At 38.8% G+C, this 17,887-nt stretch overlaps 1 pseudogene; it reads left to right on the top strand.

The window, feature by feature from the left end:
* The first annotated feature begins 16,746 nt into the window (after positions 1–16,746).
* LOC120133600 lies at positions 16,747–17,618 on the top strand (annotated as a pseudogene).
* Positions 17,619–17,887: the final 269 nt, after the last annotated feature.

Genomic DNA, 17,887 nt, shown 5'->3' with positions numbered 1-17,887 from the left:
GTTATTCATCCACATAGGATGAATTCTGTGAAATACACACTTAGTGTCGAAATGGTTATTCATCCACATAGGATGAATTCCGTGAAGATTTGGTAATCACCATATACATATTAAACCGTGAAGATTTGGTAATCACCACATACATATTAAACAATCATACACATATGATTAGTACAATATATAGTTACACAATTAAATGCACTCACCTGACTTTCCTCGCCATGTATCCAAAACGTAAGGTTGATTACTCCCGTACTTTACCTTTGCCCTTAGTTTTGATTGTTTCGGGAGCTTGGTTTCGATATACTCAAGTATCCATTAAAACATGTATCATACCCAATGTTAGTATATTTCCTAACCATTATACTTAAACAATACTCAAAATAACATATCATTAACTTTATATACCAATATCAACCTATTTTTAACATTTCTCGCTCCATAGTATCTATACCCCTACCATGGTATCGATAATACTATACTATGGTACCGATACCATTTTTAGGTTCGATGTTGCATGGTATCGATACCCTTACTATTGTATCGTTACTACCATGCTATTGTACCGATACCCCATTCTGGTATCGATACTGATTGAATCAATATCGATACCACTAAGCTAATTCATCCCATTTTAGCCTATAGTATCGGTATTGTTCTATCAGTACAGATACCCCTGCCCAGATTTTTTCAGTTTTTACCCCAATTATTACACAAATTAATTCAATTTTCGTTAGAATTAACTCCCATAATGCTACTAAACTCTTCATTACTTATACATACTAACTTTTCCTCATTTAGTTACTTAAAACATCTAGCATCATTCAATATCATTTGATTCTAAGAATCACACCACATTTTCTAACTTGTTCTTAAACTCATCCATTGCTTCTAATCTCTCATTTACCTCTTTGACAAGTCAAAACTACTAACAAACATCAATAAACACTCATATCTTAACATATCATTTCAAAACTCATTTTCTATAATCTCCATTATTTCCCTTATCTCATAGTTTTAATCTCATCTAATCATTCCTTAAGCTTCTATTATACTCAACGCTTCAATAACTAACTAAATATACAAGGATAAACCATCAAATTGAAATCTCACCTTTGCTATAGGGGAGGGCTTTTCCACGGGGAACAAGAAGAAAAGAGAGAGAGAGATGGCTTTTGATAATTTATTTTCCCGTTTCCCCCTTTTTCTTTAATATCATAATACAAATGAATTTTAAATTCATTTACCCCTAAAAGGACCAAAATGTCATCTTAATTAATCTATTGATACAATTTAGTTCAACACCCTATTCCAAATCATTTTCTCATCTTTTACCATTTATTCAATTAAATCTTCAAATTTCCAGTCTTTTCAACATAACCCCTAACCTGATATTTGGTATATTACATCTTCTCAGTTAAGCATCTCTTCCAACTTAGATTTAAGTTCCATCTCTTCCTTAAGGATCTGCTCGGTAAATCTAATGTCGATGTCGTGCCATTTTTGAACAAGTTCGAGATGTTTTTGAAGCTTACGCTTCTCCTGGAAAATATTGCCATACACTTCCCTGTTCCAAAGAGGAGGGAGGTAGTAATATTATGCAAAGAGTTAGAAATATTATCGTCTAATGTCCAGTTGCTGCGGATAAGGTTGACAAAATCGGGGTGCTTGACTCAACCTGCCAGGAATCTAAATGGGCGGGTACCACGTGTGTTAGATGAGCTGGCCAACTGGAGGAATAAGGATCTGTGATCTGACTAAAGACGCGAAAGGTGTTGGACCATGAGTTCGGCAAATAATTGAGCCACTCCGGGTTAACAATCATTCTATCCAATCGTTCAAACAACCCACCGCGAGACCACGTGAAGGGTGGGTCGTGAAACCCAAGTCCACCAAGTTCTGGCTTTCTAGAAAGTCCTGGAAATACTTACAGCCGGTCCCTGGGTTAGCACCACCCTTTTTGTCAACACTAGAGAGTATGGCACTAAAATCTCTAGCAAGGATCCAAGGTGTCCCTCTTGGCAAGGGGAGGTTGCTAAGATTTCTCCAAAGGGCCTTCATTTTCTTCTTGTTGGGGCTACCATAAACAATTGTGTTGAAAAGGTTGTCCAGAGGATTATGATGAGTGATCTTGGCAAGGAAAAATTATGGATGAGTTGCCATCACCTTCACCGAGAGAGGAAGATTCCAAAGTAACCGTATGCCTCCCGAAAACCCAGTAGCTTAACTCGATATGAGTTATCGAACCCCGTTAATCGAATCATACTATTAGCTTTGCTCCCGCTAATACAGGTTTCCAAAGTGCAACCATGTGCGACTTGTAATCATGTGTATATTCCCTAAGGATACGAGGGAACTTCGGTCCGCCACATCTTTGGCAATTCCAAGTCATTAATCTAAAATCCATAAAAAAGATAGAGATTTATCGCGGGGAGATGTCCTTAGGCAATGTCATCGCGTGGTTGGCCAGCACTTTGAGTGGTGAACTGTCCTTGTAGGCCAATCACGATATTGTTCATAGCTCATTCAATCGTTAGGCAGTTCTTAGTGCTGCTTTTGGTCTTGATCCATTTACTTTTGAGGTATTGAGCTGACCTCTCTCTTTTGATGTATGGGTTATGCGATTAATGGAAATAGAGACAGAGACGTTGACACCCAGGCTATGATCTTTAGTGAAAGTGATGGTAGTATGTTTTTTAGGGTTTATAGGGAAGAAGATGATTGTTGCCCCTTTAAGCCGAAAGATTCCTCAAATATCGGGTTGGTGTTTAAGTTAAACTTGGTTCCATTAAGTTGCACCACCTCAGCGTTTTGAGTACCATTTATTTGCATGTGATTTGAACTTTGCATGGCCAAGTCCACGTCCATGTCCTGCAGGGAAAGAAACTGGGCATCAATGCTTATATTTTAGGATGGAGAATTTAAACTTACAGTAGGCGTAATTAAAGGGTTTTTTGGATCCTGAAGCATTAGGTTGATTCTCCTTTTGATAGCTTGATTTGGTCTTTAACTCTACTATAATCTGGCCTTGAGTGCCGTCCATGGTAATCTCAAGATAAGTTTGCCCATCCGTAAGATTAGTAAATTTATTGCCAATAGCCAGCTTAGAAAGGCTCCCAACTGTGGATTGGTTTCGATTTATTTCTATACGGACTTTGCTTTGATTGGGTGATTTCCCATGATCGTTCAAGATGGAATTTAATGCATCAAAGCGGGAGTCGGACCCTTTTCTCTCTTTCTTTTGTTCAGGTTTCTTCGTCGTTCTGATCAGTTACTTCTAGCGCCTTTGTTCCAGCATCATACAGGGACCGTACGAGACTGACTCCGAGATATCCAACTTATTAACTGTTCTATCTGGAGCTGCGTTAACCGATTGCATCGTAGGCAGGGATTGTTCCAATTGTGGGTTGATGTGAGAAGTGCTTTGATCATGGTTATGAGCATTATAATTGCAAGCTTCTTTCAAGTGACCGAATCTCTCACAAGAAAAACAAATAAGTGGGAGATTTTCATATTCGACTTGTAATTTATTTCCCACCACCACTTTAGAAATAAAAGATTTGGTAAGGTCGACACAAATGACGAGTTTAGTGAACCTTATTCTATTACTTGTATATTTGTGAAAGTCTAGTCTTGTTATTCATATATTCTGACAAACCTAGGAGGCGAATCCAGGCCACGACTATCGTCGAATACGCTTGGAATGTGTGAAAATCCATAGTCCAAGGTTGAACCGTTAGGTATTGCCCATACACCATCCAGGGACCTTCAGCAAGGACCTTAGTATAGTCCTCATCAGTTTGAAAACGAGCGAGGAAGTACTCATTTTTTAGATCCATAAGGGTAAAGGGTTTTAGTGGTTTTCAGAGAGTAGGTTTTGTTATTAAGGGCGTGTATGCCAATCTTCCTTCCCAGTGTTGAATATTGCAATAAGATTCAAGAAATGATGTAGGAAACATATACTTTACTTCATTACTTCAACTTACTTCAGCACAGTCTATAATACTATTTTTATATAGCTCAATTACAATGACTCAACTACTAAAGAAACGGCCTAACTACCTAGCTGTCAAAGAGTTTTTGAAGAATTCAAAAATAACTACTAGACTAACATATTAGCTTCTAAAACACTTCTAGAACTTCCTCATGCATGGAGCTTCATGTTCACATGAGGCATCTTTCAACATTCTCCCCACTTCTTCTCTTCTTCAACAAACAAACAAACATTGATTTTTTCGCGAAAGCTAGCAAAGGCAATTTTTGACAATGGCTTGGTCAAGCCATCTGCAACTTGATGAGATGCTGTAACATAACTCACACACAGCTGATTTGCAGTAACTTTTTCCCTGAAGAAATGCACATCTAAGTCCACATGCTTGGACTGAGAATAATACACCGGATTGGCGCTAAACGTGATCGCAGTTGTGTTGTCATACCAGATTGTTGGTTGTTTATACTGTGGCACCTTCAAATCAGTAAGTAAGGCATTAACCCATGCCACCTCTGCTGTTGCATCCGCGAGGCTTCGATACTTAGCTTCCATGGTTGATCGTGAAACCATCTTTTGCTTTTTCACACTCCACAACACCAGACTTTCTCCCACAAACACGTAGTGACCAGACATCGACCGCCTATCATCAGCACAACCACCCCAATCAGCATCAGAGAAAGTTGATATATGTAATTTGCCTGGCATAAAACCAAGACGATAGTTCAATGTTTCAGCTAGATAACGTAGAATACATTTAGCAACAAGAAATGTTGTTCTCTTGGAGCATGCATATATTGGGCCACCTTGTTCACACTAAAAGCAATATCAGGCCTTGTGTGATACACATAGAGTAGCCCGCCCACTAAACTACGAAATTCTCGAGCATCAGCAAGCAGTTGTCCTTCATCATTGTTCAACTTTGAGGAAGCCACCATTGGAGTAGAAGCGGTCATTTTTGACTTGTCAAGCAGTTCCAAAATATATTGCTTCTGACTAAGAATTAAAAACTGATCACAACGCTTGACTTCAATACCTAAGAAATAATGCAGCTCACCCAGATCCTTTAAAGAAAAATGATTTTTCAATAACATGACTACTTTTTCAATCCCATTTGTTGATTGTCCGGTAACTATTATATCATCAACATATACCATAACATATGTTGATACTCCATTTTTTAGTCAAGACAAAGAGAGAAGCATCAACTTTAGATTCTTTAAAACCAAGTTGAACAAGACTACCTTTCAGCTTAGTAGGCCAATTTAATGGCTCTTGACGCGATCTATAGAGTGACTTCTGTAGTTTACAAACCAACTTGGTGTCTTCAGAAGTATATTGCTCAAAACTAGGTGGTTGTTGCATGAACACATCTTCACTCAAATCACCACAAAGAAAAGTGTTGTTCATATATACCTGTCTCAACGACCATCCTCTAGAAACAGTAAGAGCAAGTATAACGTTCAACGAGGAAAACCTCACGACCGGGCTGAAAGTTTCCTTGAAATCTTTCCCAGGGACATGAAAGTATCCCTTAGCCACCAAACGAGCCTTGTACCGTTAAACCGTCCCATCAGAATTACGTTTTATTTTAAATAACCATTTGCAGCCAACAATGGTCCATCCCTTGGGCAGCTTTACAAGAGACCATGTACCATTATTTTGAAGAGCAATAAGCTCAGCATGAATAGTTATTTCTTATTCTTTCAATTTCATAGCTTCATCGATAGAAACATGAAGAGATTCATCCAAGGAACTAACCAATACCTTTGGTTTAAATGTCTTGCATTTGCTTCTCGTAAGCATAGGATGTTGATTTGCAGAAGATACATTATGCTCGATGAAAGGTTGCACGCCAGCAGTACTCATATTCCCAGACACTTCAGTAGATAGTTGTGGAGAAGGATGCTCAGGATCATTAGACTCAATTGCACTATCTTCTATAGTAGGACCAGTACCACCTTGCCTGGTAGACTCAACACGTTCTTCATGAGCATGTGATGACGTGCTAGGGTGAGTTGATGAATGAGACACAACCCTTGTTCTTACACGCTCAGGGAAAACCCGCAAAGGGGCTGACCACCATGCACGACTATTATGTGTACTCTTAGGTTGTTGCATATCTGCAAAAGGAAACACATCCTCATCAAACTTAACATACCTCGAGATAAAAATACGATCATCCTGACCAAGACACTGAAAACCCCGATATTGTGAGCTATAACCTAAGAAAACACAGGGTGCAGATTAAAACATCAACTTATGTTACTGAAAGGGCCGCAAATGAGGAAAACAACGGAACCCAAAAACCCATAGTGTCTTGTAATATGGTTGTGTACCAAACAACTTTTCAAACGATGAAAGATTACATAACACTCTGGTAGGAAGTCGATTTATTAAATGTGCAGCTGTAGAACTACATATGACCAGAACCGAAATGGAAGAGTAGCTTGAGCTAGTAACACAAGGGCTAACTCAACCAAATGACAATGTTTACGTTCTACAATTCCATTTTGCTAGGAGGTATAAGGACATGTAATCCAATGAGAAATGCATGCACGAGTAAGCTCACAAGATAATCTCTTGTATTCGCCTCCTCAATCACTCTGAACAGACTTAATAGGCAAAGAGAATTGAGTGGAAACCATGCTTTGAAATAGATGAAACACATCAAGAGCCTGGGATTTATCCTTTAGCATATATACCTAGGTATGGCGTGTACATGCATCCAAAAATGATATATAGTAACGATAACCACAAGATGAGATATGACCAGCACCCCAGAGATCAGTAAAAACAAGTTGAAAAGGAACATCATACACAGTAGTAGAAGAATCAAAGGGCATATTATGACTTTTTCCCATGCAACAAGCAACACAATTGTATTTTATATTATTGGAAATATTAACATTGATTGAATTACAAAGTTGAAAAGGAACATCATATTATGACTTTTTCCCATGCAACAAGCAACACAATAGTATGAAAGGCATGATGTCCTAATCTTCTATGCCAAAGATCAAATGTACTAGAACCAACAACAATATTGACCTCAACTTTATTACACGAGAAAACCTTAGAATCAATAGCAAACGTATAAAGACCATCACGTTGCTGTCCTCGAAGAATCACCGCATCGGTCACCTAGTCACGAACAAAACACTCATCAGCATGAAACTTGAGGAAGACATTGTTGTTGTAACAACCCTGAAAAAAATAAAAAGAAAAAAATTATAATTGTGTAAATTGGTGAAATTTTGGGACTAAATTGAAAGTTTTCAAAACTTGTATCCTGTTTTAGAGTTGAAGAAAATTCAGGGACCAAGCCCTGAATTTACCCAAAAAGTGTCGGCAGCCTTTTCTATTAAATGAAACGAATTGGTTTCTGCGTGAAAACACAGAAACCAACTCATAAAATTCTCCTCCCGCACCTCTGCTTTGAAGCCCGATTCCGACACCGTCCGACCTTCGACCGTCAAATTGAAACCACCATCGTGTTCATCTTCGACTCGTGAACAAAGCCCAGTAAACCAATTATAGCGAAACGCTGCCAAACGCCGTGAATTTTGAGTCAAAGTCTCGACGTTTTTTTAGCACCACCGCCGAGAAAATCATAAATTCATCTCCGATCGTTGATCCGTTTTCGACACCTCCCGCACCATCGTGTTCCTTGCATCGTTCTGAGTCTACCGGTGTTCACGGTTTCTCCGTCGTCGCCGGCGAGTGGAGGGGTGAAGTGGTCAAAGTTTCGTATTTGTTGAAATCGAGCTCTCCATCGTTCAAAATTTTGAACCGAGCTTTGTAAGTATCTCAAAATCGCTTAAAATAATTTTTGGAAATTTTTCGATAAAGGTGACATTTTGGGAATTATTTTGAAAAGGGTGACATTATGGGAAATATTTGGAAAAAGGTAACATATTGGGAATTATTTCTTAAAAGGTGACACTCTGGGAATTATTTTAAAAGGTGACATTTTGGGAATTTTCAAATGTTTGACAGTTTGTTGACCTCCTTTGACCAGAACTTTGACCGGCTTTGACCGGCTATTAAACGATCGTTAATCTTTTCCGAAAATACATATCCTGACAGTTTTCGACGTAATGTGATTTTTCAACCACTTTGACCAGAATTTTGGATTGAATTGAATTACGAGAGTATAGCTCTGATCAAGCTAATAAACGGGCGTAATGTGATTCTTGAGGGCCCCAAGGTGCATTAGGTTGGCTTCCCTTGCTGTGTGCTTAGGGTAAGCTATATGGACTTGGACTTGTCGGCCTAAGGATACAAGCTCTAAAGCTTATCCATAGGTTGGCTTTCTTTTTGCTGTGTGCTTAAAGTAAGCTATATGGAAAATAGTTTTGGAAACTACTAATGGTGTATAAGAAAAGGGTTTAAACTATGATTTTCAAAAGTTAAACTCTTTTATGAATTTATGAGATTTGATGGACTATGATTTGTTAAATGTACCTATCGTGATTTTAAGGTAATATTGGGACACACTGAGCCTAGCTCACCTTTCGAAAATATGTTCCCCCTTTCAGATACTGTTGGTTAGATACCTCGGTTCGAGCACTTGGAGGATCAACATATCTCTTGAAGTATATCTGATTGTAATGTTTTATCTTGCAAGTTTACTTTATTTTGGTGACATGGACCTTATTTTAAAGTATTGGATTTTATAGTGATTACACTTTTGCTATTAATATTCGGTTTATCATGATTTTGATTTTTAAGACATGTTTTAATTTAATTATTTATTGGTATTATATTTATAAGTTGGGTTTTGATAGTATAATATCATATCATTTATAATGTGATTTACATTGATTGAATAACAGTTTTCAGAAAAATATCTTTAAGAATCATAATGTAATCCGCTAGACTTAGTCGAAACGTATAGGTCGGGTCTAGGGGGTTACATTTATTGGTATCAGAGCTTTTGGTTGTTAATCCTCGGACTGTGTATGAGTCCACATTGAAAATACGGTTTTGAAATATTTTACAAAACAGGTTACTAAGGCCATGTCACAAAATTATTAAGATTTTTAACTGTGTTCGAGACTCCAAGTGCTTATCTAACCCTAAGTTTCATCTTCTAGAGTAAACTTAAGATCCATCAAAATTAGTGCTAGGCGTGGTTGTCAAACTAGCCGTGGACGAGGTCGAGTGGCTAGATTTACAGACCCGATCGATGGGATACGAGTAGATCCCCCACCTCCGTTAGGTGATCCTGCTCCTACGACCCCAACGAATCTGCCTTCTGCCGCAGGTATTGGCATGACTACATCGATCATAGGAGCGACAAATATTGAGTCATCAGCACAGTCCGGGAAGAGGACTCATATTTTGGCCCCTCAGAGAAGCAATACACGTTTTAGGCCTGCAGCATCCTCACCGTTAGTTGGCAGTCGAGACGGTTCCTCGTCGTATTATCATGGACTCCTTTGTGAGTATTGTGGTAAACAGCACTCAGACTCCTGTGCGTTCTCAGATTATAGTACAGACCACAATTAGAGATCGTAGTCAAGGAAAGACTCAAGGATCAGCGTCCAGGACAGACAGTAGAGCCCGACCTCAGCAAAATAGAGGGCCAACAGCTTCTGAGGCTAGATAGTCAGCTTTGGTTTATGCCACTAGACGTCGGGATGACAGAGATGAACCTGAGGTTATTGAATGTACATTTACTATTTATTATATCCATTGCATTACTGGACAATGGCTCCACTTACTCCTATGTATCGAGCTCGGTATCTCGAAACCTTCAGATTTCGATTGAGAACACTGAAAATACTATTATAGTTACGAGTCCAGTAGGACAAGCGGTATTAGTGAATAAAGTATTTCGGCTTTGTCCTCTTGAGGTTCAGGGAGAAATTTTTCTCGCTGATCTTATGGAGCTTTCTTTAGAGGAGTTCGATCTAATTCTTGGGATGGATTGGTTGACTAAACACAAAGTAAATCTAGATTGCGAGTACAAGAGAGCTACTCTGAAAACTTCTGATGGCCAAACCGTTGTGTTAATTGGTGAACATCGTGGCTATCTCTTCAATATAGTTTCAGCGATAAAAATTGATCGTATGATCCGAAAGGGATATGAGACTTTCATTGCATGTATTTTGAACACCAAAGGTGCATTGTCCACAATCGAGGAGATTCGTACAGTTAGCGAGTTTCTGGATGTTTTCTGGAGGAGTTGCCTGGGTTACCTCCTGATAGAGAGGTAGAGTTCGAGATTGTGACTTATCCAGGATCTTCACCTATTTCGATTGCACCTTATCGTATGGCTCCAAAGGAACTTAAGGAGTTGAAGGTCCAATTGCAAGAACTATTCGATCGAGGATTTATCCGACATAGTACTTCACCATGGGGAGCTCCAGTTCTGTTCGTGAAAAAGAAGGATGGGTCACTAAGATTATGTATTGACTATCGGAAATTGAACAAGATGACGGTCAAGAATAAATACCCACTACCCAGGATTGATGACTTATTTGATCAACTGCGAGGAGCTACTGTATTCTCTAAGATTGATCTTCGTTCGGGTTATTATCAATTGAAAGTTAAAGGATCTGATGTTGCAAAGATGGCCATTCGCACTAGATATGGTCATTATGAATTCTTAGTGATGCCTTTTGGTTTGATGAATGCTCCTGCAGCTTTCATGGATTTGATGAATCGGGTGTTCCGACCATATTTGGATCAATTTGTGGTGGTCTTTATTGATGATATTATGATCTATTCTCGTACTGAGGCAGAGCATGACGAGCATTTGAAAATCGTTCTGTGAACTTTGAGAGAGCATCGTCTATATGCAAAACTAAGCAAGTGTGAATTTTGGCTTCAAGAAGTGTCGTTTCTGGGGCATATTATTTCTGCACGAGGTGTTCAGGTCGATCCCAACAAGATAGAGGCTATTATGAATTGGAAACGACCTAAGAACGTATCTGAGATCCGCAATTTCTTGGGCTTGGCTGGTTATTATCGACGTTTTGTTGAGGACTTCTCGATCATTGCTTCTCTTTTGACAAAATTGTTAAGGAAAAATGTGCCGTTTGACTGGGGCGAGGCACAACAGGAGAGCTTTGAGAAATTAAAGGCGGTTTTGACTCAAGCACCGGTGTTAATTCAACCAGAGTCCGGGAAGGATTTTACAATGTATAGTGATGTGTCACATTCAGGACTTGGTTGTGTTCTAATGCAGGAAGGTAAGGTGGTGGCTTATGCATCCCGTCAGCTGCGACCGCATGAGTGTAATTATCCTACTCACGATTTGGAGTTAGTAGCAGTGATTTTTGCCTTGAAGATTTGGAGACACTATCTTTATGGAGTGAAGTGTTACATTTTCACGGATCATAAGAGTTTAAAGTATCTTTTGACCCAGAAGGAGCTTAATTTAAGACAGCGACGCTGGCTAGAGCTTCTAAAGGATTATGATTGCGTGATTGATTATCACCCTGGTAAAGGTAACATTGTAGCGGATGCTTTGAGTCGAAAGATGGTATCGGAGTTGAGGTCTTTAATGGCCAGGATGAATTTATATGACGATGGCACTCTGTTAGCAGAATTGCAAGTTAAGCCAACCTTGGTTGATGAGATCAAAGCTAAGCAGCCCTTGATAGCTCCTTGTTTCCCATCATTGAGCAAGTAGAGCATGGGACAAACTCAGATTACACAATTGATCAGGATGAAGTTTTATGCTTTAAAGGTTGGTATTGTGTGCCTGGTGATGCTGAGTTGAGGAAGACTATCCTTACTGGGGCTCATAGTAGTCCATATGCTATGCACCCCGGTGGAGATAAGATGTATCGGAATTTGAGAGAGAGGTATCATTGGGTCGGCATGAAGAAGGACATCTCGAATTTTGTGGCTAGGTGTTTGACTTGTCAACAAGTTAAGGCAGAACATCAACATCCATCAGGTTTGTTACAACCTATCAAGATTCCTGAATGGAAATGGGAGCGTATTACTATGGATTTTGTTACTGGTTTACCTATGACTCCTTCGAAAAAGGATTCAGTTTGGGTGATTGTTGATAGACTTACAAAGTCAGCTCACTTCATTCCTGTGCGGGTAAAATATACTTTAGACAAGCTGGCGAGATTGTATATTTAAGAGATTGTCCGATTACATGGTGTTCCGGTGTCTATTATTTCTGATCGAGATCCGAGATTTACTTCGAGATTTTGGAAGGCGCTACATACGGCTTTGGGAACAAGATTGGATTATAGCACATCCTTTCATCCACAAACTGATGGTCAATCTGAGAGAGTGATTCAGATTCTGGAGGATATGTTACGGAGTTGTGTAATGGATTTTCATGGTAGCTGAGAGAACTTTTTGCCTTTGGCTGAATTTGCTTACAATAACAGTTACCAGACAAGCATTCGTATGGCACCCTATGAAACACTCTATGGGCGTAGATGTCGCACCCCGATTTGTTGGACTGAGTTGCATGATAGGAAGACTTTGGGACCTGAGTTAGTGCGAGAGACGGAGGATACAGTCAGATTGATCCGTGACCGTCTAAAAGAGGCATTTGATAGGCATAAGTCTTATGCAGATCAGAGAAGGAAAGATATATAGTTTGAGGTTGGAGATCATGTCTTTTTAAAAGTTTCACCTTGGAAGAAAGTATTGAGATTCAGGCGTAAGGGTAAATTGAGTCCAAGATTTATTGGACCATTTCGTATCTTGAAGAGGGTAGGACTTGTAGCATATCAGCTTGAGTTGCCTCCTGAGCTCAGTCGTATTCATGATGTCTTTCATGTATCAATGTTGAGGCGATACCATCCAGATCCAGGTCACATCATTCAGGTTGAGGAAGTAGAGCTGAGACCTGATTTGTCATATGAGGAGGAGCCCATTCAAATCTTAGAAAGAGATGAGCGAGTTCTTCAGAATAGACGTATTCCAATGGTCAAAGTTCAATGGAGTAATCGAGGTCCCTCAGAAGCTACTTGGGAGACGTTGGAGTCAATGGAGGCTCAGTTTCCTCAACTATTCTCATAAGGTAAATTTCGAGGACGAAATTTCTTGTAGAGGGGGAGAATTGTAACAACCCTGAAAAAAATGAAAAGAAAAAAATTATAATTGTGTAAATTGGTGAAATTTTGGAACTAAATTGAAAGTTTTCAAAATTTGTATCCTGTTTTAGAGTTGAAGAAAATTCAGGGATCAAGCCCTGAATTTACCCAAAAAGTGTCGGCAGCCTTTTCTATTAAATGAAACGAATTGGTTTCTGCGTGAAAACACAGAAACCAACTCATAAAATTCTCCTCCCACACCTCTGCTTTGAAGCCCGATTCCGACATCGTCCGACCTCCGACCGTCAAATTGAAACCACCATCGTGTTCATCTTCGACTCGTGAACAAAGCCCAGTAAACCAATTATAGCGAAACGCTGCCAAACGCCGTGAATTTTGAGTCAAAGTCTCGACGTTTTTTTAGCACCACCGCCGAGAAAATCATAAATTCATCTCCGATCGTTGATCCGTTTTCGACACCTCCCGCACCATCGTGTTCCTTGCATCGTTCCGAGTCCACCGGTGTTCACCGTTTCTCTGTCGTCGTCGGCGAGTGGAGGGGTGAAGCGGTCAAAGTTTCGTATTTGTTGAAATCGAGCTCTCCACCGTTCAAAATTTTGAACCGAGCTTTGGAAGTATCTCAAAATCGCTTAAAATAATTTTTGGAAATTTTTCGATAAATGTGACATTTTGGGAATTATTTTGAAAAGGGTGACATTATGGGAAATATTTGGAAAAAGGTAACATATTGGGAATTATTTCGTAAAGGTGACACTCTGGGAATTATTTTAAAAAATGTGACATTTTGGGAATTTTCAAATGTTTGACAGTTTGTTGACCTCCTTTGACCAGAACTTTGACCGGCTATTAAACAATCGTTAATCTTTTTCGAAAATACCTATCCTGACAGTTTTCGACATCTCGAATCCGTGTTTGGGGTCCGTTTCACCAAATTCGAACTCGAAAGTCTCTAAATCGATGGTCAAAGTGGTTGACTTTGACTTTGACCAAGAATTTGATTTTTCGAAAAGTCATACTTTATGTTTATCGACGTCCTGATTTCGATTCCGCAATCCGTTTGGCCAAATTCAGATTCGATATACCCCAAATTGATAGTCGAACCCGAAAAATGCTTATATACTTAAGAAGTCTAGTTTTGAACAATTAAGTAAGATTTGGGACTGATAGATTATTATTGTTTGAAGGTACAAGAGACTCTCCGGATCGTTCGGCAGCTCGACCCAACTCTTCTAGATCAGTTAAACCATGTGTGCTAGTATTCACCCGTAAGACCCGTAATTTTATGATTTTAGAGATCTATTTATGTTACCCATATGTAATATAGTGTTCTTATAAAATAGGTTCGAAAACTGTAGCAGAGCGTGGTGAAACCAGCAATCAATAGATCTACTATTTGAACCTATTATCGAGGTGTGTTCCCTGTTTACTACATAATTGTTTTATATGTTTTGAAATATGGTACATTGAAATCTATGGTTTACTATTTATTGGTACACCGATTTACTGGTGATGATTTATGGACTATGATGACTGGTTTATGATTATTGATTTTGGATTGAATTGAATTACGAGAGTATAGCTCTGATCAAGCTAATTAGCGGGCCTAATGTGATTCTTGAGGGCCCCAAGATGCATTAGATTGGCTTCCCTTGCTGTGTGCTTAGGGCAAGCTATATGGACTTGGACTTGTGGGCCTAAGGATACAAGCTCTAAAGCTTATCCTTAGGTTGGCTTTCTTTTTGATGTGTGCTTAAAGTAAGCTATATGGAAAATAGTTTTGGAAACTACTGATGGTGTACAAGAAAAGGGTTTAAACTATGATTTTCAAAAGTTAAACTCTTTTATGAATTTATGAGATTTGTTGGACTATGATTTGTTAAATGTACCTATCGTGATTTTAAGGTAATATTGGGACATACTGAGCCTAGCTCACCTTTCAAAAATGTTTTCCCCCTTTCAGATACTGTTGGTTAGATACCTCGGTTCGAGCACTTGGAGGATCAACATATCTCTTGAAGTATATTTGATTGTAATGTTTTATCTTGCAAGTTGACTTTATTTTGGTGACATGGACCTTATTTTAAAGTATTAGATTTTATAGTGATTACACTTTTGCTATTAATATTCGGTTTATCGTGATTTTGATTTTTAAGACATGTTTTAATTTAATTACTTATTGGTATTATATTTATAAGTTGGGTTTTGATAGTATAATATCATATCATTTATAATGTGATTTACATTGATTGAATAACAGTTTTCAGAAAATATCTTTAAGAATCATAATGTAATCCACTAGACTTAGTCGAAACGCATAGGTCGGGTCTAGGGGGTTACAGTTGTCCCAGCAAGCTTTGAAACCGAAAGCATATGTTTTGTTATTTTTGGCACATACAAGAGATCACTTAGCAATAAAGCTTGAGAAGAAGCATGTAAAACGGATTTACCAATCGAGTTCACCCCTACTGACACACCATTACCTACTAGGAGATTACCTGGACCAGTAAAGTCAGTGGAATAAAGCACCTTGGAGGCTTTTGGATTTACATGATGGGTTTCCCCCGAATCAACAACCTAATGCTCATATGAAGCCACATGTGCTTGAGGCTGACTAGAAGAAGACACACCAGACTTAGCACTGTAACAAGAACACCCTGAATCAAATGTGGCACAATTAGCAGTACCATATTGATCCCGAGATCGTGTCGAACCAGAAGATGAATTGACACCAAGAAAATCATGATCAAACCGATACTAGTATCGATCAACAGAATGACCATTCTTACCACACAACTGACACTGAAGACGAGCACGACCTCGACCACGTCCTCTAGATCGACCACCACGAATTGAATCAGTCGAGCCATCCAACAACCTTCCTTGAGCAATATGAGCACTCATTGAAAGATTCTCACGCTGAGAGTCAAACCCATCAATCCGTGTTTCAACATCAACAAGCATAGAGTAGACCTGATCCAGCGAAAGAGTTTCACACGTAGTAGTGATCACTGCCATGAACGGTTGATACTCCCGTGGTAACCTCTAAGAATACTCACACTTCCAGAACTTCCTCATGCATTGAGCTTCATGTTCACATGAGGCATCTTTCAACACCCAGTAGTTTGAGAATCATCGTTTTAGCCATAGTGTATTCCGTAAGTTTATACGCTCGGTCGGAGAAGTGGATAGAGGGTAGGTCATCCTGCGTTCTAGTGGTGATGTCTTCATCGTTTATGTCAATATCCTCCTCATCATAACATTTTGAACCCCCATCCTTCTTACCCTCGCGTCCTAATCCAGCCAGAACCACAACATAGGAAGGTTCTTTGTTAATTTGTGGTACGTGTTCCATCTCCGTATCTTGTTTGACTCTGTCTATCGTCTGCTTGAAACAAACTTTTTGGTGGCGTCATCCTTCGCCAGAGCGGTAGGAAGGGACGTCGAAGAAAATTTTCCGACATTGGGGATTTTAGACATGACGAGGTTTTGTATATCAATATTATATATATATATATATATATTAAATATTATTTTTTTCACTTTTTATTATATGTTACCATTAAAATTCTAAAAAATATAACCATAATCTCAAATACCATATGTCAATCATGAGGAGGCCATGTATCTTTTACCATTATTTTTCTTTGTACAACAAAAGTGTGCAATTATCTATTTTCTATATATTATTACCTTGTTAGTATTACATAGCAAACAAATATGGAAGAAGTGAAGCTTTTGAAGACATGGTCAACCCTTTTGGTTTAAGGATTGTTCAGGCGTTGAAGCTCAAAGGCATAGAATACGAAGCAATAGATGAAGATCTATCCAACAAGAGTGCTCTTCTTGTTAACTACAATCCTGTGTACAAGAAAGTCCCAGTTCTTGTTCACAATGGGAACCCAATCTCGGAATCACTAGTGATCCTTGAATACATCAATGAGACATGGAAGCACAATCCGATATTACCCGAAGATCCTTTCGAGAGAGCCAGGGAAAGGTTCTGGGCCAAGTTCAATAACGAAAAGGTAAAAGATCTTCGGTTCCTGTATGCATAATGCACTGGTTTTTAATGAAAATGTTGATGAACTCATGAACATATGGTTTTTTGTTTTTGTTGCAGCTTTTGCCAACAATATGGGCAGTTTTCACCAAGAAGGGAAAGAACGAAAGGAAGCTATGGCGGCATCGGTGGAGAATCTGAAGTTTGTTGAAGAAGAGCTGAAGGGAAAGAAATTCTTCGGCGGAGAGAAGGTGGGACTGGCGGATCTTGTTCTGGGTTGGCTAGCTAACTTGATCGGTATTTTTGAAGAGGTGACTGGCTTGAAAATAGTTGATGGGAGATATCCATTGTTGTTGGGTTGGATGAAAGAGTTTTATTAACTGCCTGTGATTAAAGATACATGGCCTCCTCATGACAAGATGATCATCAAGTACCATGCGTTTTATGACAAATACCATCCTGCAAAATGATCTGCTTTATTTACCAGAAATGGGGGATTTTCGTTTGTAATCTGTCATCAAACTTAAGTTGAGATTGACTGGACTGCCTCAAGAATAATATCAGACTTGTTGCTGGTTTATTCTCTTCTTAACTAGCAGCTACAATGTAGAATGCCAAAACACAACTTAATTTGCACTCTTAAAACCAAATATTCCATTAATTTGCATTTATTTCCATTTTGATTCCGCATAAGCACAGTGAAATTTTGAGTAAGCTTAGCAGATCCAAGAAAGCAATAAGGTTAATACTTACAAACAGATAAGTCTAGATATCACCTATCAAATATATATATGATTGTTAATATTGCATAAAACTTTAGTTTTATACGTTTTAATATCATTGGATGAGTAAAAATAG

The sequence above is a fragment of the Hibiscus syriacus genome, unplaced genomic scaffold, assembly GCF_006381635.1.
Source record: "Hibiscus syriacus cultivar Baekdansim isolate YM2019G1 unplaced genomic scaffold, ASM638163v2 tig00110584_pilon, whole genome shotgun sequence".
In the NCBI taxonomy this organism is placed as follows: Eukaryota; Viridiplantae; Streptophyta; class Magnoliopsida; order Malvales; family Malvaceae; genus Hibiscus; species Hibiscus syriacus.
This window is presented reverse-complemented; position numbering and strand designations above follow the sequence as displayed.